This window comes from Peromyscus leucopus, chromosome 6, assembly GCF_004664715.2.
Source record: "Peromyscus leucopus breed LL Stock chromosome 6, UCI_PerLeu_2.1, whole genome shotgun sequence".
Lineage (NCBI taxonomy): Eukaryota > Metazoa > Chordata > Mammalia > Rodentia > Cricetidae > Peromyscus > Peromyscus leucopus.
The window spans coordinates 131,294,658-131,319,878 of NC_051068.1; the positions used below are offsets into that span (position 1 = coordinate 131,294,658).

The following is a 25,221-nucleotide window of genomic DNA, read 5'->3' on the forward strand; positions in this document are numbered from 1 at the left end:
CTAAAGAATTTACAAGCAGAACATGGAATTTAAGTGAGAGTATAACTTATGCATTTGTTCCAAGTGTGCCTGCTCATAGGAATAGAGGAATCACTTTTTGAGAACCACATTTCTGGATTAGAAGTTACCACTAAGTACATGCTTAGCACATACATGTATACATTTGTGTTCATTTTGTGTTTTATTTATTTATTTATTTATTTATTTATTTATTTATTTATTTTTGCTTCTCAGTTGGTTAGGTACTACTAGAAACCCAACAACATGGCTTTATAACCTTCTTATTGGCATAGTCTGTGCTAACCAATAATTCAAGAAGTATGTCATTCACATATTTGGTAATCACAGTGGTTCATTTATCTTTTGGTTTAGTTTTTAATAGCTTTCATAAGGTTTAATTTGAATCTTAAATATTTTCCTTTTGATATTCTGGCTTGGGGTTGGGGATATAGCTCAGACAAAGCCCTGAGTTAAATGACTAGCACTCTCCTCAAAATCTAAAATCCTGGGCCAGTATACATGGCTGTACGTAGCATAGGTAAGTCTAGGTAACATATTTTAAAGAAATTTTACTTACATGTTCTCTCTCTGCTGGTTACAGCAAAAGCCTTAGTTGCTCTTCTGTTTTACAATATAAAACTCGAGTCATTATCCATATGACATTTTTCCTCTTCCAAATGCATACTATATGATAGAGACTTCTGAACATCAAATTTTAGGGAAAACAATCTTTTACTAATACAATGTCAGCTATTGGAGTATTAACTAGAACTATAAAAATGTATTGTCAGAATATTTTTGTGTGTGTGACACTAGAGGCATGTACATGCTAGGTAAGCACTCTACCAGGATACATCACTATCACCATTTGAATTTTAAAATAAGAATAATATAACATTTAAGGAGCTATATAAAACTATAAGCTCCATCTTGACATGTAATTGTTACCATAGTTAAGTACAATATGAGTACCAGGAATATGGTTGAAGAAATGCATGGATAAATGCCTTACACTTTGGACTTACTGAAAAGATATCAAAAATATTCATTAAGGTCTGCCCTAAATTTTATAGTGTTGTATTCCAGGCTGTAGTTTTATGTTTAAATGAAGGTAAGGCTTTTATTTTTCACTTGAACATGTTAACAAAAGTTCATGCATACCCTCATAGTATGTATGCTTGGATATGAATAAACTTGTACTATTTTTGGAGTTGAAAAGGGACCTTCTCTTATATTGTGGAATCCAAGGTCCAGAGGAGACCAAGGGGCAGCATGTAGTTTGATCCAAGTTTCCTGGTCACTGTTCATTGTCATTCCCTCTTGTTGATGTGTTTTTTTTTTTTTTTTCTTTGATTGGGAATAAACATAGGTAATTGACTGTGGTTGCTTATCCATACTTGACAATTAAGTATAAAGGAAATATTCTCTAGTGCATATATTTCCAAAGTTTGAATGATCAAATAGAGATACTGAGTGATAGTGAAAAACTTGTGATTTATTGTGTTTACAAAGCAAATATATTTCTTGTGCTTCATCGGGGCTGTTCTGGAGGGACTTATTTTAGATGTATTTCTCTGCTTCATGAGGACTGTTCTGAAAGACTTATTTTAGAAACTTCACAGTTTGACTACGAACTCTTAAAAATTGGAATTTGTTTTTCTACTTTTCTAAGAATTTTGCAGACATGACATATGGTTGTTCTTTGAGACTGGAAGATTAGATTTAAATGAGAGTTTAAATTTTAGACTTATTTATTTGTAATGTTACAGACTGAACCTAGTTTCTGGACATGCTCAACAAGCACTGTACCAGTGAGCTATCACCCAGAAGGTGTGGATTCAAGTCCTGGCTCCACCATGTGCTGGTTATGCAACCTTGAATAATTACTTAACTCAAGTCTGAAAGTATTCTTCAAAGAGGGTAAAGTAGGATTCACCAGGCTTATCTCCTAAGATTACTATAAGATTAAATAAGATGTTAAAAGACTTTATTAAGGGGTCAAATACTGAATCCTTAAAATTAAACAATGACTATTTTATTTTTAGTCTTAGTCCTTTCACCAAGTGTCCTGGGGAAGCTGTTGTAAAGATCTCTAAGATGTGGATGGTCCTAGACTGTTGGTTTGAGTTTAAAATCTGGTGAAAGGAAAATTTTAATTTTTAATTAGGAATATAACAACCTTAAAGGAATTAAAAATAATAAAAATAGAAAAAAGAAATCTTTCCAAAATTCACCATTTTAATGCAACAATTTTGTTTAAATTTTATTTATTTTTTCACCTCTAGTGCCTGAAATTCAGTCTCACTAAGTAGAGACACTTAACAGAGGCTTTCTGTTGTCTTTCTGCCAGCTGCACTTTACTTTAGAAATTTAGCAATTCCTCCTCTTTCCTTCAAGCTCTGTTCTACTACTTAACTCAAGATTGCTATTGAGCCATTGAACCATGGGAAATTCATTTTCAAAATCTGCTTAATTGCTGTGAGACTTTAATTTGTTCTGGATGATGGTGCTAATGTCTGGGAACTGGGACTGAAGCCCTCCGAAGTTGTTAATTTAATCAACCGCTGTGCCCTTGCCTAATGAAGGGGGCACCAGATCCTCCTCACAAAGAGGCTGGGTCCCTCCTGACCACCTCGTTCATGATGAATAACAGAGGCCCCACAGTCAGGTTGAGAACTTGGGGCAAATTATCAGAATATCGGTCCCCATTATCTGAAATCCAGGGCTGAGTGTCCCTAAATAATTATTGATTAGATTTTATATAGGAATTTAAGAGTTTTCAAGGTAGGGATTCTTGTGTGCTTGTGTTCACACCTGATAATCTGAAAAAATATTGAATCGTTGAGGTTCTGTTGCAGCTGGTCTATACTCTGTAAGATCATAAAGATCACCTCAAACTGCATAGAATGCCTGTTAACCACTCAAGTTTTCCATGGCAAGACTGGTGAACACTTGCTCTGGCCTCATGATAAATTAGCTTGTTTATTCCTCTTCTGCTTATTTCTATCCTGCTGTTGGTTAGTGTAATGAAGCAGAAGCCTATTGTGTATGTTCATTGGGTAGCAATCCTCTGGCACCAAAGAGGGTAATTGAGTAGAAAGGCGGATGCTGTTGGTGCATGGGAGAAGCTAACACCACATGAGGTCACCAGGCTTCCAGCTTTAACCAATGTGGACACAATGCAATTGAGATTCTGAAAAGGGTTTGTTTATAGTGTGAGAGTAAGGGTCAGTAGTTAATTTGAAATGCTGTAGGTGTGTTTTCCTTGAACCAAGAAGGTACAGAGCATGTGTCATGGAAGATTGTAAATATCCTCAAGGGGCGGAGGATAGACTTGGGGGAGGGATTTAAGACAAAAGTGTACTTAAAAATTCTGGTATGCTTATTATCTCTCTGTCCATGTTTTCTTAAAAGCTTTACTTTATTGAAAATGAGTTCATTGTAGAAAAAAATACTATAAATCTGTGGTTTAGAGGCACAGTCCTACCAAGAAACAACCTTTTTTGAAGCAATGGTTTCTCAAACCTGAAGGTATTTGAGTCCTGTAAAATATTAACATTATTCTAATGAATGTGCACATTCAGAAATGTCTTCTAGGATATATTATTTTCCTGACTTTAATGAGATAATATGGAAACCATTAGCCCTGTATTTGTTTATAGTGTAGGCATTTGCCCTTTTTAAGTGTCTTTCCCAGGCACATCTGCCTTTTAAATTTTTCTTTGGTATTAATTTCATTATTTAATTACCTGTTTAAAATTATAGAATTGTGTTTTTATAATCACTCTTCAGATAATATAAAGTCAGTGAGAGCCTCCCCCTATACTATAGGGAAATGTAAGCAAACATTTGGTTTTCAGAAATAACAATAGGGAAAAAAAAATGGAGGTAATGCAGGAACCAAAGGTTTGTCATGACCTTTATCATGCTTTATGGAGTGTATGTTAAGTCTAGGAGATGCATTTGATATTCCTAATACCTTACATTTATAGACAGCTTTTATCCTTCTTCAAAGTGCTTTTGTAGAAATCACCTCATTTGATCTTGCCAGCACTCCAAGATAGGCCAGTCCACCAGGGATCTTCAAATTTAAAGTCATGGAAACTGAAAAAAGAACTGTTTATGGTGTGTTTTGTTTGGGAAAGCACTAGATTTGTGGTGATTAAAACTTGGAAATTTGGAATCTTATTTGCTACATGGGAACAGGTGTAAAAAGAGTAAAGTGGCATAGTTGTATTTTTTAATGTAGAATTATTTGTTGTAGAAATTACCAAATTACTTTCTGAGCTCTCCTCTAGGAGAAGTAAATGCTCTCTGTAGTCTTTTCTTCGTCTTTCTCCATTTAACTCATAGTTGCTTCAGTGAACAAATATTGGATGTCCCTTTAAAATGTGGTCTGTTTCAGGTTGTAAAGTGTTTTTCAATGTTCCCAAGCAGAATCTAGTTCTTTAGGTATTTGGGGAAATTTTAAGGAGGAGCCAGAAAATACTCTCAAGAAAAGGGCAAAACCAGTTGACTAGGTTTTGCTGAAGTTTGGTCACCTACAATATTAATTCTGTGATGTGACTTTTTCTTAACTATGCCATGCCAATAGATGGCCATTTGGGTGTTAGTATGATGTGTCACAGAACAGCACAATTGAATTATTCAGAGTTCTTTGATTTGAGTTCTCAATATTTTCAGACTAGAAGCTGTTATAAAATATTTTGAAAACCTTCATAGTTGAACTATTATTCACATATTTATGGTTTAATTAGCAGCTTCAAGTCTGTGGGTTTACCTTTAAAGACTGATGATCACCACGCAACCGACTAGCTAAGTCTAGGAGTGCACAACTCTATTATTATTGGCTAATATTGGGCATTTCTTAAATTTTTAAAGTTTCTGTTAATGTGCTAAGTATATCTTCCTTGTTTCTTTTATAATCTTCTGTTAAATATGAAGGTTAAATGTGAAGGTGAGCCTCTTTCTATTTAGTGACTTGATTTGCTTAGTTGCTTCTTTCCTTCAATGTTGTATTTTCAAAGTTTGTCATTTCAAGAATGAAAGTTTTTGAAAATTAGGAAAAGGAGGATTTACTGGAAGTTTTGTTTATTTTTAATGTTTTTTGTTCTTGTTGTTTTGTTTTGTTTTTGAGGGGTAGCTTAGTTAGCTTCAGCTCTCAACTTGACGCCACATGGAGTCAGCAGAGATGAGATTCTCGGTTGAGGAATTACTTGGATTAGATTGGCCTGTGGGTATGTCTGTGGAGGATTTGCTTGATTGTTAATTGATGAAGGGACCAGTCCACTGTAGGCAGCACCATCCCCTGAGCAGGTAGTTCTAGGCTGTATAAGAAAGTTAGCTAAGCATAGGTCTTCAACTGAGCCAGCAAGCAGCATTATTCCATGATTTCTGCTTCGCTGATTTCTTTCAATGACAGACTATAACCTATAAGCTAAATTAAACCCTTTCATTTCCTCAGTTGCTTTTGGTCAGAGTGTTTTATTGTAAAAACAGAAGTTAAAAACTAGAACATTGGAGGTGGTGCCTTCCCTGTGTTCAACCTGTTTGTTTTGGTAGCAGGACTCTGAATTATTTTTTTTGTACTTTCTTTCCCTCCTTAATCCATATGGCTTCCGAGACTATTTTCTTTTGGTTCCAGTGATAGAAATGAAGCCAAGTCAAGTCTAGCTGCCATGAATGCATGGCTGAAATTTATCTAATCAGAGTGGATTCTGAGACCTTGGTGGAGGCCATCAAGAAGAAGCATATTTTTTCTTTCATTCTGAGTTTAAACTCAGAAATCACAAGCCTGTTAATTTGTTGGAGTCTAATAAAATAAGAGGTAGATTTTATTTATTTATTTATTTTTTTTTTTTGGTTTTTCGAGACAGGGTTTCTCTGTGTAGGTTTGCGCCTTTCCTGGAACTCACTTGGTAGCCCAGGCTGGCCTCGAACTCACAGAGATCCGCCTGGCTCTGCCTCCCGAGTGCTGGGCTTAAAGGCGTGCGCCACCACCGACCAGCAAGAGGTAGAATTTAATCATAGAAATAAAACCTCTTGACATATTTTGATTTCTCAAAACAACCATTTAAAGATCACTTAGTGGGAACTTTAAATCACTAAATGATTGATAGGTTTTTCTTCTTTCCTGCTTTCTTCTCTTTCTTTCTTCCCTTTGACAGAGTCTCACTGTGTAATGTAGGCTGCCTCAGAATTGAATCGTTCTGTTTGCAGGGGGCATAGCCATGCACCATTATGCTCACCTGATTTAATTTTTGTTTGTTTGTTTGTTTTGTTTTTTGAGACAGGGTTTCTCTGTGTAGCTTTGTGCCTTTCCTGGATCTTGCTCTGTAGACCAGGCTGGCCTTGAACTCACAGAGATCTGCCTGGCTCTGCCTCCCGAGTGCTGGGATTCAAGGCGTGCGCCACTACCGCCCGGCTTAATTTTTTTGCTCAAGCATCTTTGAGTAGTTTATCTCTCACAGTTAAGATTACTGTGCTTATTACATGTGGTTTTAAAATTAAGGTTAGTGGAAACCATTGCTGCATTGCAAACATTTGGTTGGAATGGAGCTCCTGTAAAAATGTGTTAGGTACTGTAATTAAAAAACTATTTGAAATTGTGTGTGTGTGTGTGTGTGTGTGTGTGTGTGTGTGTGTGTGTGTGTGTTTAGGTATCACTGTTCAGCATTGAGTTGCTAGTGAAGGTCGTAAGTGATAATTCTTAGAATTTGGCTAAACTTCTGACTTTGAAACAAAGTTTCATTCTAGCACATGCTCTGAGTTTCATATACACATGAAAGATAGACCACTACATGGTGTCCAAGCAGCTGAAATCAATTTTTTGAAGGCAGAAGAGAATTTTTAATGATTGTACAAACAGAACAGTTCCTCTGTGGATGGCTGTGAAATTTCATTAGTGTTTATGATGACTCTCGAGGTTTCTTTAAGACAGGCTAGAGACTATGAGGCAGAATAAACAGCAACTCAGCATGTTACTACAGTTCTCTAACTGGATTAGCTCTGGGCTATAGTAGAGTATGTATACCTAAATCTTGTCTTTCAACAACTTCAATTCAAGACCAAGAAAACAATTGCTGTTAAGGGCCAAGTTAGTTGAAATAGACCAACAAAAGCACTAAGCTTATTTTAAGAAAAGATATCACTGAATAACTGGAGTCTGACATAGATTTTCAAAAATTGGGTGATTATTTGAAATACAATTTGATATGCATAATTGAAGACAAGATTTATATCATTCATGTTCTAAGTTAATAATGAACTAAATAGAAAAAGCCTTGTGTCTAGTATGAAGAAATCTGGCTTGAGTGTCATTTGCCTTTTTGGATATCTAATCCTTCATGCCTCTTCCTGTCTTTGCTTGGAGACATTTCCTTTGTCAATTAAAACAGGGCATGCTTTTCCTCAGAACCAAATGTGTTGGTCTTTGCACCTTCCCATTCCCCCCCCCCGCCCCCCCCCCCCCCGTGCATTTTTTATTAAAGGCAGTAGGGTAAATCTTGAGTTTTTTGCTTATCTGTGGATCAGACATTTATTTTGATTTATTTAGTTTTATTTTATATGTATGTCTGTGTATCATGTGCATGTCTGGTACCTTGTAGGCCAGAAGAAGGCATGGATCCCCTGGAACTGGCATTATGGACAGCTGTGAGTTGCCATGTGGGTTCTGTGAATAGAACCTAGGTCTTTTGAAAGACCAACCAGTGCTCTTTTTTATATATAAATTGTTTTACCCCTGTGGATTCCCCAATCATCATACCCCAGGCTTGTACAATCCCTTCTCCCTTTCTTCAGCAAGGCTCCCAGAGCTCAGCCCAGTGCTTGGCTGTGATTTCTGCATCTGCTTCCATCAGTTACTGGATAGAGTATCTCTGATAATAATTAGAGTAGTCACCAACCTGATTAGAGTAGATGGCCAGGTCAGGCACCTTCTCCACTATTGCTAGGAGTCTTAGCTGTGGTTATCCTTATGGATTCCTGGGGGGTTCCCTGGTGCCAGGTTTCTCCCTAGCCCCCAAATGCCCCCCATCAAGATGTCTCTTTCTTTACTCCCCCTCCATACCACCCTAACTCGCCTTCCGCATGCAGCCTGCCCAACCTGCTCCCTCAAGTTCCCATTCCTCCTCCACCACCACCACCACCACCCTGCCCCCAGTTTACCCAGGAGATTTCCTCCATTTCTCCTTCCCAGGGAAATCCATGCATCCCTCTCTGAGCTCTCCTTGTTATCCAGCCTCTCTGGGGCTGTGGATCTTAGGTTGGCTATCCTATACTTTACTCCTAATATCCACTTATGAGTGAGTACATGCTGTGTTTGTCTTTCTGGGTCTGGGTTACCTCACTCATAATGATTTTTTTCTAGTTCCATCTATTTGCCTGAAAATTTCATGAGTTCATTGTTTTTTACAGCTGAATAATACTCCACTGTGTAACTATACCCCATTTTCCTTATCCATTCTTCGGTTGAGGAGCATCTAGGTTGTTTCCAGGTTCTGGCTATTATGAATAATGCTGCTCTGAACATATTTGAGCAAGTACCCTTGTTGTATGATTGAGCATCCCAAGATTGCCAACCAGTGCTCTTAAACGCTGATCAGAGGTCTATTTTGATGATGATTAAGGCATATTTTCCACTTCACAAAATTCTGGAAGACATAGAGTCGTGGGACAGGATCATCTGTTCATCTGTGATGCTAAGGAAAGAATGCACTGGGATGAGTTGACTGATTGTCAACTGTGAGATCTAAGCTTGCTTTACCTTGTACCCTATTGCAAAAGAAGACAATGCATGTGAAGCATCTGATTTTAACAGTGAACCAAAGTACAGATAAGGTAAAAGTATTTTAGGTGAGTAGAAAAGTTGAGATAATTATAAAAATATTGTTTAGCACTACACAACAAAATATGATTATAATCAGGCAATATTATTTGAGCACCACTTACACTATAGACAGTGTGCTAAGTGTTTTATATTCATAGTTTAACCCTTTGAGCTGTTTATTTGGAACTAGATTTTTGGTTGACTTGGTTTTACATTTTAAATTCTAGAAAAACTGAAGTATCCTTAAGTCACTGATTTGGACTTCCTTACTTATTCATTGCATTTCTTTAGAAAATTCTTCTATCCAGGAATGGTGGCACATGCTTTTAATCCCAACACTGGTGATGGTGGTGGGGAAGGCACAAGCAGGCAGATCTCAGAGTTCCAGGATAGCTTGGTCTACAGAGCTAGTTCCAGCATAGCCACGGCTACACAGCAAAAACCCTGTTTCAAAAAGCCAAAATAACAAAAAATACTTCTAAAAGAAACAGAGTTTGGAGGGCAAAAGCTGGAGGTGGCTGCAAATTGACCAGAAAGTTGACAAGTCCCCATAAGGACTGGCATTGTGTTAGCCATTGTGGGCAAATCCATTCAGCTTAGGGCCTCAGTCTGTATTTCCCTTTGTGAACTCTTCTACTGAATGTCCCATCATCCTTTAAGATGAGGTTCTGCTAGTTTTGTCTGTTTTTACCACATAAATGTTTTAGGAACTCTCCACAGACTGGCTTGATTGTTTGTGTGGGCTGTGAACAGATTGTGTGGGTGATGGCACAAGTAGGAAAGGACTCGGTGATCAGAAAGGAGCTGGGGAGCAGTAAGCTCTTTCTCTGTCTCTCAGAATGGAGCTTGGACACAAAGCGAACTTCGTTAATCATGCTTCCTTTGTAACCAGAATGGAGAGGCACTTTTAAAAACTATTGCCGTTTGGTTCACTGTTTCGTCTGAGTTAAGCCAACTATGCCATAGTTAATTGAGTGGTTAAAATTTTTCCAGAGGCAGCCAGGCAGAATAAAGTTCTACTGATTAAGTAGGTAACTAATAGTAATGGTGCTGGCCCTGCCCAAGGTTTTCATGGTGGCCAGCTTATAATTAGATGGTAAAATTTGATTGGTATTGAAAAATAGGAAAAAAATTGTAAAATTTGGGAATTTTGATGAATTTACCAGAGTTGAGTCACTTTGTACTAAGTCTCTAAAATAAATTCTGAATAGAGAATTAAATCATCTCATTTACTGGATAAATTTGGAAAACTTGCTTTATCTTGTGGTAGTTCCTTTCTTAGAAATCAAAGGATAGTAATCTTTAATGCTCACTTAATTGGTGTTGTGAAAGATATTATATTAAGTAAATACTCTGAGTGCCTTACAGATAAAGAAATAGCAGAAATTCTCTTAGTATTATTCATATTCAGTAGGGAAAGGTGAACAATATAGATTTGTTGTTGTTGTTAAGGAAAACTTGTTATTCTTTCAGCATGTATCTTTTTACAAGGGAGGTTATATACCTTGCTACAGGTTAATTTTCTTTTCTTTTCTTTTTTTGAGACAGCCCTGTGTGCAGCCCTGGTAGTTCTGGAACTTGCCCTGTAGCCTAGGCTGGTCTCAAACTCACAGAGATCTGCCTATCTCTGCTTCCCAAGTGCTGGGATTAAAGATGTGTACCTGTAGCATGAATCTTAAAAGTTCTTATTAATAAAATCAAACCTGAGGCCAGTTATTGGGGTGAATGCTGGAAGATCAGAGAATCAGAACAAGCCACAGCTACCTCACCTCACCATTCCTCAGCTGGTTCTGTTTCCTCAGACTGGAAGCCTCTGAGTCCTCATCCAGAATGGGTCTCAGCTGAACTGCTGCTAGAAGCCTGAAAGCTTAACCATCCAAATGTTTCTAGTTTCTGGTCTTCACGCCTTATATACCTTTCTGCTTTCTACCACCACTCCCTGGGATTAAAGGCTCATTTTCTGGGATTAAAGCGTGTGTCACTATGCCTGGCCATTTCCAATGTGGTCTTGAACTCACAGAGATCCAGAGGGATTTCTACCTCTGGAATGCTAGGATTAAAGGTGTGAGTGCCACCATTTTCTAGCCTTTGTATCTAGTGGCTGTTCTGTCTCTGACCCCAGATAAGTTTATTAGTGTGCACAATATTTTGGGGAACATAATACCACCACATGTACCACTACAGGTTAATTTTTTAGTACTTATGAGGACAAGCTTGGAAATTTGCAGCGTGGATGATTTAGAAAGAAAAAACTTTAAACTTATCTCTGCTATATCCATTCAGTCCTTCAGTCTAGTGGTGAGATGTTTTATAATGAGTTGTTGGTATTGAAGAAATAAGGAATGATGAAAACAAAGGCAACAGTAGTCTGGGTCTGCCTATTTATTTTTATGTAGCTATTCCTCACTTATCTGTCTTTAACAAATGAAACAATTTTTAAGCCTAATAACAAAGTGGTCATAAATCCTAGGCATCTGAGTGTCTTATATTTGGAATACAGTGAAAAGATCTTGGCCTTTTGGCTTTATTTTTGTTTCAAAGCACCAACTTTCCTATCCCTGGATTATCTATTCAAAACAGATGGAAAATGATCTCTAACAAATTTCTTCTCCTGTTGGGTCTTTTATCATCTAATGTACTTTCCTCCTAGGCTGAAGTCTTCCTTTCCTTTTATGTGAACAATTGCTGGTATTTTCTTCTCAGTGGAAATCTCTAGCCTTACTTTCCATTTCCCTTTTTCAACAGCAAATCCACATTTTGCTAATTATTTGGAGCAACAGAGTTTTTTATTTTGGGAAGAACCTGGGTATTTCTCTAGTCCTGTCTTTCCTATACTAGTCTTCCTATAGTGACCTTCCATTCTGGTGACCTGTTGTTTCAATTCACTCAATTTTTCAATCTAGTTTAAACACTGCTATGAATGAACACGCTTTCTTACCCTTCAGTGGAAAGTGTTTCTGGGATCACATTTAATTTCTATTTGTGAATCCTGGATTTTCCATTTGGAGTAATCTAGAACATGTGTTTCCTGTTTATTTCATGGTAGTATTTCCCATAATTGAAGATGACTGTTATTTCCCTCCTTTGACTTTTTTCTCTGCATGAGATACACCTTGTCTCGTTTAGTTAGACTCCTAATCATGCTCACTATGGCTTTTCTGATGATTGCATCACAGTTAAATGTACTTTCACTGCCATGGTAACCAGTTACTGCTTGTTTTTACTTAGAGAAACACACAGTTTTCCTGTTTTCAGTATAAAGTCCATAATTTAAAAGTCAATATATGTCCTTACAGCAAAACTGTGGATGGTGGTCAACTCCATATTGTGAATACAACTTCATACAAGCTGGACACTGACCTCACCATTTTAACTCAAATGACATACGGCACATGCATTTTTCATGCATCTTTTTGTCCACTTTTCTCATTAGGAGAGCCAGTTGGGCCCAGATTAATTTGAGTTCATCCCCAGTATAGCTACATACTTACTAATACTGACTGTGACATAGGATAGGTAGTTTTCAGATCCTCATTTTACTCATCTCTAAATAGAGTTTTATTTACTACTTACATCTATGTAAAAATGAAAACAGTTCCTGTTAAACTCCTAGAATCTGTGTCACTTATGAAATGATGTACAAATGGGTAGCTGCTGCTGTCTTTCATAATTTGTAAATGGCAACCTGATGCAGGCAGGTTGACGTATCCAATAACTACAATGGGTGTGGATTTCTGGGGACTTGGAATCGTAGTTATTCCATAAGGAATGTTGTGGAATGACTGAAAGAAGTATATATTTTTCTTCTTTTTAATTATTTTTTTTAGATTTATTTATTTTGTGGTGTGAATGTTTTACTTGCATGTAAGTGTAGCACGGGCCTGCCTGGTGTCTGTAGAAGTCAGAAGAAGGCATTGGACTCTCTGGAACTGGCGTTGTAAGCTACCATGCTGATGCTGCAAGCTGAAGTCAGGTCCTCTGTAAGAGCAACGTGCTAACAACACTGAGCCACCTCTCCAACCCTAAATTTCCCTTTTAAGAGTGGATAATTGGGTAAAGCAAGAGTTCTCAACCAGGGTTAAGGTGAAAATCCTAGGGTAGGACAGTCAGGGAAGCTAAGAGAGTCAAAGCTAGAACAGCACTGGGTGATAAGCTCAGACTTTGAACAGTAAGTTAAAATGAATCTAGTGCAACTATAATTCCACCATCAAAGGGGTCTAACCCCATGTGTTCTAAGATGCTAACTCTTCCAGTATTTTCATGTGCGATTAAATAAATTATTCTTAGAGTTTACATGCCACTTTTTATACCTTTTATTTTCTCTAATTGCCCTGTACTCAATTGTTCTAGTTTCTAAGTAGTTATTTTGCCCACCCCCCCAAAAAAAACCTGAAACAATCGACAGCCAAAGGTGAATTTTATATAATATAAAAAGTTCTTCCCTTGATTTGCATTGTCCACACACAATGGAGAGGATATTAAATCTGTAGCAATGTTTATACAAAATTACCTTTTGTTCCAAGACACTTTGTTGGTCCTAACTTCTCTTCCAAAAATCTCTCCAGCATATTCATCTTTGAATAAACCCTTTTCATAACCTTTGTCAATTTCTTCTACCTGTCCCTTCTTTTGGTTGTATCTCATAAAAAACCCAAAGACTCCAATTGGTAGGGTTGCTTGTAGGATGTCAACAAAATGGGTGATATTTTCTATGTGTTTTTTATTTGTGTGTTTATGTGTTATATGTATCTATTTGTGAGTATGTTTGCTTATGCATGCATGTTTGGCAGTCAGTGGTTAACTTCAGATGTCTTCTACTTTTACTATGCTATCTTATTTTTTGAGACAGGAACCTGGCTAGAGCAGCTGACTAGTGAGCCTCTGGGATCCTCTTGTCTTTTCCTCCCTTAGTGCTGGGATTATAGGCACATGCTGTCATGTACAGCTTTTATGTGAGTGTTGGGGATCTGAACTGAGGTCCTCATGCTTGTTTAGCAAGTACTTTATCAACCGAGCCACAGCCCCAGATCCATATATTATATTCGTAAGAATGTGTATAAAAATGTCATAAAATCTTCAAGCCTACTACCATTAATTATATGTGTCTAAGGCTGAGATGTGGACATTTTGCCCTATTTTGTGTCTCATTTGTCTTGTGTTCATGCAAGCCTAAGAACAGTTATGGAGTTAGTTAAAAAGTCCTTCCTTTTGAGAGTCTCATTATTAAAACAAAACAAAACAAAACCAAAAAACTATGCTTAAAAACAGTTATCTCAACATTCTACTGTAACATTAATGTTGGCCACAAACATTGGGAGCACTATTTCAAAAATAACTACATTTTTGACCATTGTCTCTTATTTCTTTTGACATGTAAATGAACTTTTTTTCTAGTAGACTGAGGTAGTAGTTTAAAATTTCATTTTAATCCTCAAAATGTAGTATTCATGCTATAAACTTACTGACACAGACTTGTAAGAGCCATATAAAGTATTTGTAAGAAGGGAGCATGGGTTGGGCTTGTGTGTATTATGTCCCAGGCAGTGTGAAAGATAGTTATGGTATCTTCCAGACTTCCTCTCTGTATCAATCTTCAATGTGCATTAATACAAGAAGGCCACACACTTAATCCATTATGGCATTTTTGCAATGATACCTACAAAGTGTGTGATAAAAATATGTTGATAAATTAAATAGTACTTAATGTCAGTCAGTTCATTATAACATAAGGACTCCACAAAGACCTGCACTTTAGTTCAAGTTTGAAGATCTTACGTTTAAACCTCCGTGGATACTAAGGAGAAGGAAGATACAGCCACTGCTCTAGAAGTTTATAATTTCCTAGTGTTCAGAAGTTTACATGTTCAATAGAATGTTGTAATGGAAATTGACCAGATAACACTGACACCAGAAGATGCAATGGTTACTTACTATTACTGAAAGGAAATCAGAGAAATCCTTAGATGTTGGCTCCTAGCATTTAACAAATTAGGCAAAGGAAATGGCACTTGAGTTAGAACCTAGAAGTGGTATAAGTGTTAAAATATTTAACATTTGCATAGTGATTGAAACACAGTAATTCCAAAAACTATAGATCACCCTTAAATTTTACCTGTGTTTAATTATAGGAATTCACAAATTGTAAGGGTTCACCTTGTCTTTGAACAACCAGGGAAATGATGATTCTGGAAATTTGTGAAATTGAGATAGGTCATTAACAGGTGCTGTTTGGCTATACTTTGTTTCTTTGATTACACATGCCTACTGAAACTTGTCAGAAAATGGAGAGAAATCAATAAACTGCAGCTATTAACTGCACATTAAATTCTGCATTCCTTCACATGTCACATGCATACATACATACATAGGATAATTTATCATCTTGATATGACCAAATGAAACTTTTGTTTTAGTTTATGCTATCTTATTTATCCATTTTCCCCCTGAATTTACTGTGAATGGAGAACTCACCCTTTCCTGAGCCAAAATGCACTATTATATGCTTCCCCGAACTATCAGTAAATTCTTTATTAGGTTGCTCTGAAGCCAACCTGTCTCTAACTTTTAATTATTTTTTCATTCTTGTCTACAAAGTTTGCAAATATATTTTTCTAATAGCAACACTTGATTCTTTACCCCAAGTCATGTCTCTTCTAGTCTGCCATCCCAAAAGAACCCATTAAATATGGGAGAGTGTCCATTAGGTTTAGATGACTTTAATATATTTTCAAGAGCTTCATATTTTGTCTTCTCTTTATGTAACTCTTTAAATAAAAGTGAAAGTGATTTATATTATTTATGATTCATCTTTATTAGTGCTAATGACACAGATAAAATCAGAACATCTATTATATATAGATGATAGATGCCAGATAATAAGTTGTAAATAGCCAATATCAGAAAGTTGTGCTTCACAGCAGCTGTTTCTCTTAGGACATTAGTTAATTTTGGGTTTCCTAGCTCTAAAATTCCAGTGTAATGTGTGCTGTGACTTGCTTGTTCAAAAAGTAGAACCAGTTATTTATTTATTTATTTATTTATTTATTTATTTATTTTTATTTTTTTTATTTTTTGGTTTTTCGAGACAGGGTTTCTCTGTGTAGCTTTGCGCCTTTCCTGGAACTCAGTTGGTAGCCCAGGCTGGCCTCGAACTCACAGAGATCCGCCTGCCTCTGCCTCCCGAGTGCTGGGATTAAAGGTGTGCACCACCACCGCCTGGCCCAGTTATTTACTTTTTATTGCTCCTCATATCCAAAGCCTGCCAAAGCAGTTTTGAGGACTTCCAAGGCACTTGTGAGGGATTCCCATACAAAAACTGGCGCATACCTATGCTGGGTTTTGTGATTATGACTCAAGGTGACACTTTTTTTTTCATAGGTGATTGTGGCTGCATTCTACATAACCTTTTAGCTAACAAGTTGCAAATTTTGAGGCACTTGCACAGGCTTGGAAATGTAGCTCAAATGTCCAGTTTGCAGAGCAGTGAGCATTAACAGATGAGTCATTTGGTCTTTCTGTGGAGGCCTTTTGTACTCATTTCATGTGCGTTTAATTTTTGCTGTTGTAAGCATCATAGAGTAATATAATAACAGACTTTTTCCAGAAATATAGCTTAGAGTTAGTGATTTTATATACTTCTGTCAGGCTTCTTGATTCAGCCTTTCTTTACTGGTAGATATTAAAGGTAAGTATTTTTTTTTTTGTAATCCAAATTTAGGCCATTGGGTTACAGTTCTAGTTAGCATGTCTAATGACTGGCAGATTTTATGTCCTGAACCTCTTGCAGAGCCTTTTATGTGTGTTTTATTGTTTTTTCAAAAAGAAAAAAAAAAAAAACTGGCACCAGTCTTCAGCCTAAAATAATTTCATGTTTACCATAGAATTTCACATGCTACGTAAGAATTTGGCTTAGTGTCCCAAAGCACTTTGATTTTTTTCTCCATGGTTCCAACACTCAATTCAGAGGATCTAAGCCAAGCAAATAATGCAAACCAAGTGTAGCTGCTTATTTGCCATGTGGATTCTATAAAGTAATTCTTTTATTCTATTGAGATTACAGACCAACCATTTAAAATACTCATCTACTTAAGATGTAAACACAAAATATTTTTAAACTTTTTGTAATTAGAATGAAATATATAACTTTGTTGCAATTTCGAAAACTATACTGTTAGGCTATTCACTCATAGCTTTATGTCACAGTGAACTATTTTTAGTAAGTGTTTGCTACAGAAAGTTACTTTTCATTCAACTTTGATGTTCATGGATTGTGTGTTGCTGTGTGGGTATATTTATCTTTTGGTTGCCATGTGATTGTATGTCTGTGGGTTACCATGAGATGTGTATATCTGTGTGCTGCCATGTAAGGGGTATAGTTTACACTGTGAGTACATTTGTGTGTTAACGTGTTGGTTGTTTGTGCTAACCTGTGGGATGCATGTGCATCTGTTACCGTACACATGTGCACATTATCCACCTTTCTGTTTGCTTTGATTGCATCCTGACAAAAGCAAAGAAGGAAGAGTTTATTTTGGCTTATAGTTTTAGTACAGTCTATCATTTACAGTTTTAGTACAGTCTATCATTTACAGTTTTAGTACAGTCCATCATTTATAGTTTTTGTACAGTCCATCATTTATAGTTTTAGTATAGTACATCACTTAGAGTTTTAGTACAGTCCATCATTTATAGTATTAGTACAGTCCATTGTTTATAGTCTTAATACAGTCCATCACTTATAGTCTTAGTACAGTCCATCATTTATAGTTTTAGTACAGTCCATCACTAATAGTTTTAGTACAGTCCATCATCTATAGTTTTAGTACAGTCCATCATTTACAGTTTTAGTGCAGTCTACCATTTACAGTTTTAGTACAGTCCATCATTTATAGTTTTTGTACAATCCATCATTTACAGTTTTAGTACAGTCTATCACTTACAGTTTTAGTACAATCCATTGTTTATAGTTTTAGTACAGTCCATTGTTTATAGTTTTAGTACAGTCCATTGTTTATAGTTTTAGACAGTCCATATCAGTTTATACTGTATCCACAGTCAGGAAGCAGAGAAATGATGAACTCGGGTGTTATGATTACTGTTTCCTTTTTCTGAAATTGGGGAGGAAGAATAACCACTGGAATGATGTCACCTACACCTAAAGTGGATCTTTCTACTTTAATTAGCCTAATTGAGATAATACCTCACAGACATGCCCAGAAATTTATTTTCAAAGTGGTTCTAGATCCTGTCAAGTAAAACAATTCAGTTAACTCATCTTCACGGTGTACACCTGTGTGTGGCCCTGTGTATATATATGTGTATTCCTGTATGTTGCCATGCATGTGTATCCTTGTGTTGATATGTGGAGTATGCGCATCTGTTTTACTATATTTATCTGTATATTACCATGTAGATACACCTGTGTGCTCTTATGTGGGGTATATTTGCATTTGTGTTTGTCTATTACTGTGTGTGTGTACTTGGTGTTTCTGTGTCTGTGTTGCTATGTAGGGTGCATACATGTTAACATGTATATACATTTGTGTGTTGGGGTATGTGTATATGTTGCTCTTTATGGGTATTATGTATTGCATGTAGGTGAATGTATCTATATGTCACCATATGGGCACACGTATGGGTCTGTGTGTTTCCATGTGGAGTGTATGTGTAAACCCACATATTTTCGTGTCTCTCAGTATTGGGTTTAAAGAAGTGTGACACTATGCCCAGCTGTATGGTATGTGTTTCAGTGAATTGCTATGCATGCATGGTGTGTGTGTGTGTGTGTGTGTGTGTGTGTGTGTGTGTGTAGTGTGTAGACATCTATGTGTTGGTATGTGAATGCATGTGCATTCCTGTTTTTGTATATCTGCATCTGTATTTTTATTGTATACATGGGTGTGTGTTGGTGTGCTACTGTTTGGGTGCATGTAAGAACATCTATATGTTGGCATAAGGAATATAAAATTTGTTAGTATGCATTGGTGGTAGTCATTTAGAGTAGAGGATTTCTTGCTTTATTCAATAAATATGTTCCCTAGAACAGATGTTAGTGTGATTATTCATTGAAAGTGACTGTCAAGAAATGCTTTTAATGCTGGGCGGTGGAGCACACCTTTAATCCCAGCACTCGGGAGGCAGAGGCAGATACATCTCTGAGTTCTGAGCTTGAGGCCAGCCTGGTCTACAGAGTGAGTTCCAGGATAGCCAGTACTACAAAAGAAACCCTGTCTTGAACCACCCCCACCACAAAAAAAAAAAATTGCTGTCAGGAATGAATTGCATCTCACTAAGTGTACCTCATTCCACTCACAAGGGTATAGCTAAGGTAATTCCCAAAGTCCTATCTCTAGGTCTAGTCTCTGCAGATACACTTTTACTTTGAAGTAATTGTTATTAATTGTGAAGTAATAATTTGTTCAGTAATCTGGTAAGATTTAATTAGCGTGGTTGAAATGCATGATAATTTTATCCTTAAAGTAAATGGCAATGTTAAAACATGTATCTGAACATTATAGCTACAGAACAGTTTCATTCAAGGAATTAATGGACTGAGTTAGTTAATTCCTAAATGCTAAATCAGTTTAACACAGGTATTTGCATTTTCTGTAGCTTAAGTTTTTGAGCTGTCATTCAGAGACACTCCTAATACCTAAATATTTGCTGAGGATGACAACATTGTTTTCAGGAATTTATCTTAGAGGGATGGCTGATGCACAGGAATGAGTGGTGGAGTTATTAACTGTTTTGAACATTACAGTTCAACCAGATAGTGTTATCTGTCTACTTAAGTTGTACAATCTATTTCATGTGTTTCTTTTTAAGCAGAATTAAGGCTTTTGAACTTAGGAAAGGCCAAGAGGAATGTCTCAATTAATTGCTTTGAAAATCAACTTCTAAGTTTGAGGCTAGGCTAAGACAGTTAAAAGCCAAGTTCTAAACTTAGATAGGATTCTGTTTTGGCAACAAAGAGCTTTGGGGCTATTTGGAATTATCCATATATTGCTTCTGTTATTATTTTAAATCAGTCTGTTTGTTATCCCTTTAGTATGAAATGTGAGCTAATATTTCTAGTAACCTAAAATTATTTTGTAGAACAAAATGGAGAAAATAAAGTGAAACTATGAAGTCCTAGATATATTCCCCCATCCCCACTCCCTCTCTCACCCCCCAAGACAGGGTTTCTCTGTGAAGACCTGGCTGTCCTGGAACCTGCTCTTTAGACCAGGATGGCTTCAAACCCACAGGCCTGCCTCTGCTTCCTGAGTGCTGGGATTAAAGGAATACACTACCACTGGCTAGCAGTTGTTTATATTTTTAAAGGTGTAGAGACAGTAAGTATGTTTTTAACTGAGATTATTCAAAAGTTAACTTAACCCCCCTTTAGAGTCATAGAAGAAAGTATTTGTGCATCATTGTTTTTTGTTATTTTTATTGCTAAGTTCTCTTGGAAAAATAAAATATTTCTGAAGTTGTTGACTATTTCACTCCAAATCATTATGTTTTTTGAATTTCAAAGTTCTGCTTATTAATGTTTGTAAACCCAGTTACCCACACAAACCAATTTGTTCTCCATATTCCTTCCACTCAGCCCAAACAGATTAATCTTCAAATATCATTTTTGCTGTAAGGTAGGCATTTCTGATCTAATTTAGGGAAAGGTTATTATGACCTGATAACTAAGATTTCAAAGGTTCTGTGGGAGAAGTGGGGTTCTTCCATTCCCATTCAGACCACCCTCTGGAGTGTCCTTATTCTCCCAGCTGATCTTCTGTCTGCATTTAAGTAGGTACAGTTTCGGGGGAGGGAGAGGGAAGGCGGGAAGGATGAAAGGAAGGAGGGAGGGAGGGAAGGAGGGAGGGAGGGAGGGAGGGAGGGAGGGAGGGAGGGAGGGAGGATCTTAAAAGAGTCCCTAAATAAAAATTCTTTGGTTTTTTTTTTGTGTGTGTCTTATTGTGCCTTTTCTATAGTGCTTTGTAGAGCTGAGTAGGGACTACTGAGAGTAGAAACCAAGATGATTGTAGGAACATGCCCTTGGCTAGAAAATCAAAGGGCTGTGATCCATTGAAATGCTCCTCCTAATGCCAAATGTGGTGGTGACACATGGCTTTAGCCCTAGCATTGGGAGGCAGGGGAAAGTGGATCTCTGAATTCTAGGCCAGCCAGAGCTACATAGCAAGAGATGTCTGAGTTAATTAAAAGTGTTCTTTCTAGTTTTCCAAACTCAAGCATGGGCATCTGTAGGCAAAGTGTCTGCTTAATGTTTCCTAACCTAGTGGTCCCCTTGCTCTCTGGGCTCACACTTTCTCTATTTCAAGAGTAGACACTGTAAGCCATTCCAGACTTCTTTTACAGCCAAAACTCTTTATTCAGACCCTTGTAGGAACAGCTTTCTGTCGTGATGTCACTGTCTGTCCAGTGCTCTGATATTTGCAAAGGGATGCTTTGTTGCTTGTTCTAAAACCAAAGAAATAGAAAAAATCCCTGTTGACTTAAACAGAAACTATTTGTCATTTCAGCATGTTGTTTGCTTTTATTTTAACTTTTGTAGAAAGCAACCAACTCTTGTGTCTCTCCCTGTGCATCTTTCAATCGCAGGTTCTAGAAGGAATAGGGCCAATGATTTGACATTGACTCAGCTTTGAGAATGGAAAACGGTAGTGGTTGGCTAGAAAGTAACTTGCAAACCAAGGTATGATTTGAGATAAAGGAAGCTGACTGGAGCCAATTAATTTTCTTCCAAAATAGATGCAGGCTTAGTTGTTATTGGATTACATTTTTATTCAGGGTTAAGTTGGAGATGATGGTTGAAATTTGTCTATCACTTTACTCTTCTCATTCCTTCTATATTTCAAATAGTTAACTCTTCCCCTGTCTCTTGTTAAATGTAGCATTCATCACAATTATAATTAAAACTTACAGTAATTACCTATTATCTATATTCCTCATCATTCATATATTTCACGCTATTGGTATCTATTATTAGAGGTCTACTCCAGCAGCTGACAGTGTCTAGCACATAGTGAGTCCTCACAACCATTGGGTATGAAGTAATGTGTCTGAAGGATTGTAGATGTAACCAACCATCTTATTAAATAAGAAACAGAGAGCCAATACAGAGATAAAAGCCAAGAGGTCAGAGCAAGCTAAGAGCTAAAAACCTTACCCTTCACTATCGCGGTGGTCCTACCTCTCCGAAAGAGACCTACTTCCTGTGTGTCTGTCTTTATAAAGACTTTTTGTTCTGCCTTCTCATTGGTTGTAAACCCAACCACATAACCACCTTGTCACTGCCTGTCTGTACAGACCTCCAGGTCTTCTATGGTTGGTATTGAGATTAAAGGCATGTGTCTCCATGCTGGCTGTATCCTTGAACACACAGAGATCTACCTAGCTCTGCCTACCAAGTGCTGGGATTAAAGGCATGCACCACCACTGCCCAGCTTCTGCGATGGCTTGCTATTAGCTCTGACCCCCAGGCAACTTTATTAACATACAATTAAAATCACATTTCAGTACAAATAAAATATCACCATAAAGGATCATTTTCTAAGAGGTGGATTCTCAACCTTAATTTTGTCACATCTCACTGATTTCATATCACTTTGAAATTAAATATAGTGTACTATCATATTTCAGAATATGAGTACTGTAATGGATAAGAGGAGTCAAAAGTACTGTTGAAATACAGATAAAGGAAGAAAATCTGGCCTGTGTTTGATGTGGTAATGAGAACAGAGCAAAGACTGAGGCAACATTTTTATGAATGCTTTCTATAGCTTACCTGCATGCATACCTTCAGTGTTCATAGGTGCCAATATGAGAGGTTAACAGTTTACAGTGACAGGACATATTTGTTTTTTGTTACAGTGTCCTTCTTGCTAAATTGTATTGATGTAGAATCAGCTTCTAGCCCTTATATTTCCAATTAAGTTATATTCTATGGATGTGTACAGAGGAATTTTATAATATGTGAGGCAGTTTAATAATCCTGCTTTACTAGCCTTCAAATACTGCAGAGTGGTTGTTTTTACTTTTCATTTGATCAAACATGACTTGGTTTGTTGACCTGAATCTAGGTAACCCCATTTTTTAACACTGTTTTGCCTTCCTTTGCTTTGTAGACCAGGCTGGCTTTGAGCTCACAGAGATCTGCCTGTCTCTCTTTTTAACACTGTTGATCCTCAGAATCACATTAGGAACTAAGACTTTCATTGTAAATACAGTGGACTACTCTTGTTCTGGTTGCCTGCTATGGAAGTTATTTCATCAGATGCAGCCAAAACTTTTGTCTTGTTCAAAAGTTGCAGATAACTTTAACTTTCTCTGTTTAGTTCTTTTGTCATTATAAAATCACTTTCAAAAATAACAAAGTTCAAACTTTTGGGGTTTTTGTTGTTGTTTTGTTTTGTTGAGATGGTATCTCACAATGTAGGTCTGGCTCTCCTGGAACTTACTTTGTAGATCAGACTGGCCTTGAATTCACAGAGATCCTCCTGCCTCTGTCTCCTGAATGCTAGTATTAAAGTTGTGTGCCACCATGCCTGTCTCACTTCAAACAAAGTTTTATTCAAATACTGTTTTATGATTTGTGTAGTAACAATTTTGGCTGCATCTGATGAAATACCTTCTAAACAGGCCACACCCTTGGCTTTCTGTATTCTTTACATGCTGTAGACACTGAGTATCTACTCTTAGCTGCAGGTAAGATGCCATCCTCAGTTGTAAAGATATCACCAAAGGAACTCTGTCTATGCTTGAACACCAGTGTGTCATTTAATTTTTCAAATAGTATAAACATTGTTTTCCTTTTGGATACTACTAGAAAAGGTTGAAATGTTTAATTATGTGCAGTTTTCAAGTTTTAAATGATTTTTAGGCTATCTTATTCCAGCGAATAAAAATATTTCTCATTCTTGTAGTATAGCTAAAGATATACATTTGAAGCTTCTTGAAGTCCATTGCTAAGATCTGTTAAGAATATGAGTATTCCTAGGAATTTTACTTTGTGGGTGATACACTGGGTTAAAAAAAATGGAAACCAGGTTGGTGACTACACAGCCTCCCACACAAGCCCCGAAACGCAGTCTCTGTACTGTCTGGTGTCCAGTGCTCTGTTGTTCCATGTGGAATGTGGTTTTGGAGCTCAGCTGAGGAACTTGGCTAGTTATTTTTATTTTTGTCTCAGGAGTAAAATACTTGTTTTTCAAACTGAATAAAATAAATGAAAAAGGTTAAGTTCATTTTGGGAGACGAGAGGTTTTGAAATGTAAGTATTTTTTGCAACAAATAGTCAGTTTGACTATGTTACTTAAAGTGGAATTTATGACTTTTGCCTCACTGTTTAGTTTCCAACCACATTAAAAAGGGTCCAATTAAATGTGTCATTTAGTCTTTCTAACATCAGGAAACTGTTTAGCTGACCAAAATAACCAATGTTTGATTGACTCATTTCTAATAATATGCTAGACAAGATGACTTTAGATAAATTATGTATACAAAGTATTTGTGATTATATGGTTTTGAGTTTTGAGAAAAAAACTCCCATAGCATGAATCCATAGAGATACCGTGCTGATGGAGTCAACACCCAATACCCAAGGGCTTTCAGTTATTTTTCTTGAGTGCAGGAAGTTCCTAGCATTTTTACTTGTTATTTTCTAGTCTTTCTAAAAACATATTTACCACTAATATAGATATTAAGATATTAACACATTTACCATTAATATAGATATTAATATATTACATATTAAGTAAAGATTAATAATGTTTTAATGATTTTGTAACAGTAGTTACTTTCCTCTAGGGAGATTTTAGGCAAAAGTTTTAAACTTCAAATTATATTTTGCAATTTTACTATTACAGTCATATTAATCATTTTGTAACAAAACAGTGCTCCTATATTATATAATTCAAATGTTATTTTCTCTCTTGATAAACATGGGTAATATTTTAGTTTGTTTTAGAAGTATCAGTCTTTAAATATGCATCTTCAGATAAGTACCAAGCTAAGTGGGGTTCTAGGTCAGCATAGTTGTACATCAAAGGCAGTGGTTGGGAATCATCCAGCTAAAAGAAACCTTAGAAGACAGCCAACTTGTTTCTTAGATGAGGGTCCTGAAGCTAGCACAGATGCAACTAACTTAGGTTGTCGATCAAGTCTCAGACCTGGCATCTGAGTTCAGAGACTGGTCTCTGCAGTGCACCTCACTTAGTCCCTAGCTCTTGGGGCACATTGGAATTTTGTGACAAAGATTTGAATGGAGGCCGTAACTGAATTAGATTGCTTACAAGTGTGTACTGTAATTAACTGGAAATATAATGGGAAGGCTTATGGAGATACTTTTGTGACCCTCTGCAGATGACAGGAGGGTCCTCACTTGGATTTGGAGGATC

At 36.8% G+C, this 25,221-nt stretch overlaps 1 protein-coding gene across 1 annotated transcript in view; it reads left to right on the forward strand.

The window, feature by feature from the left end:
* The window catches only part of Wls (Wnt ligand secretion mediator), a 113,306-nt gene that overhangs the window by 11,352 nt on the left and 76,733 nt on the right, over nucleotides 1–25,221 (forward strand). The gene's annotated exons all lie outside the window — the stretch shown is intronic.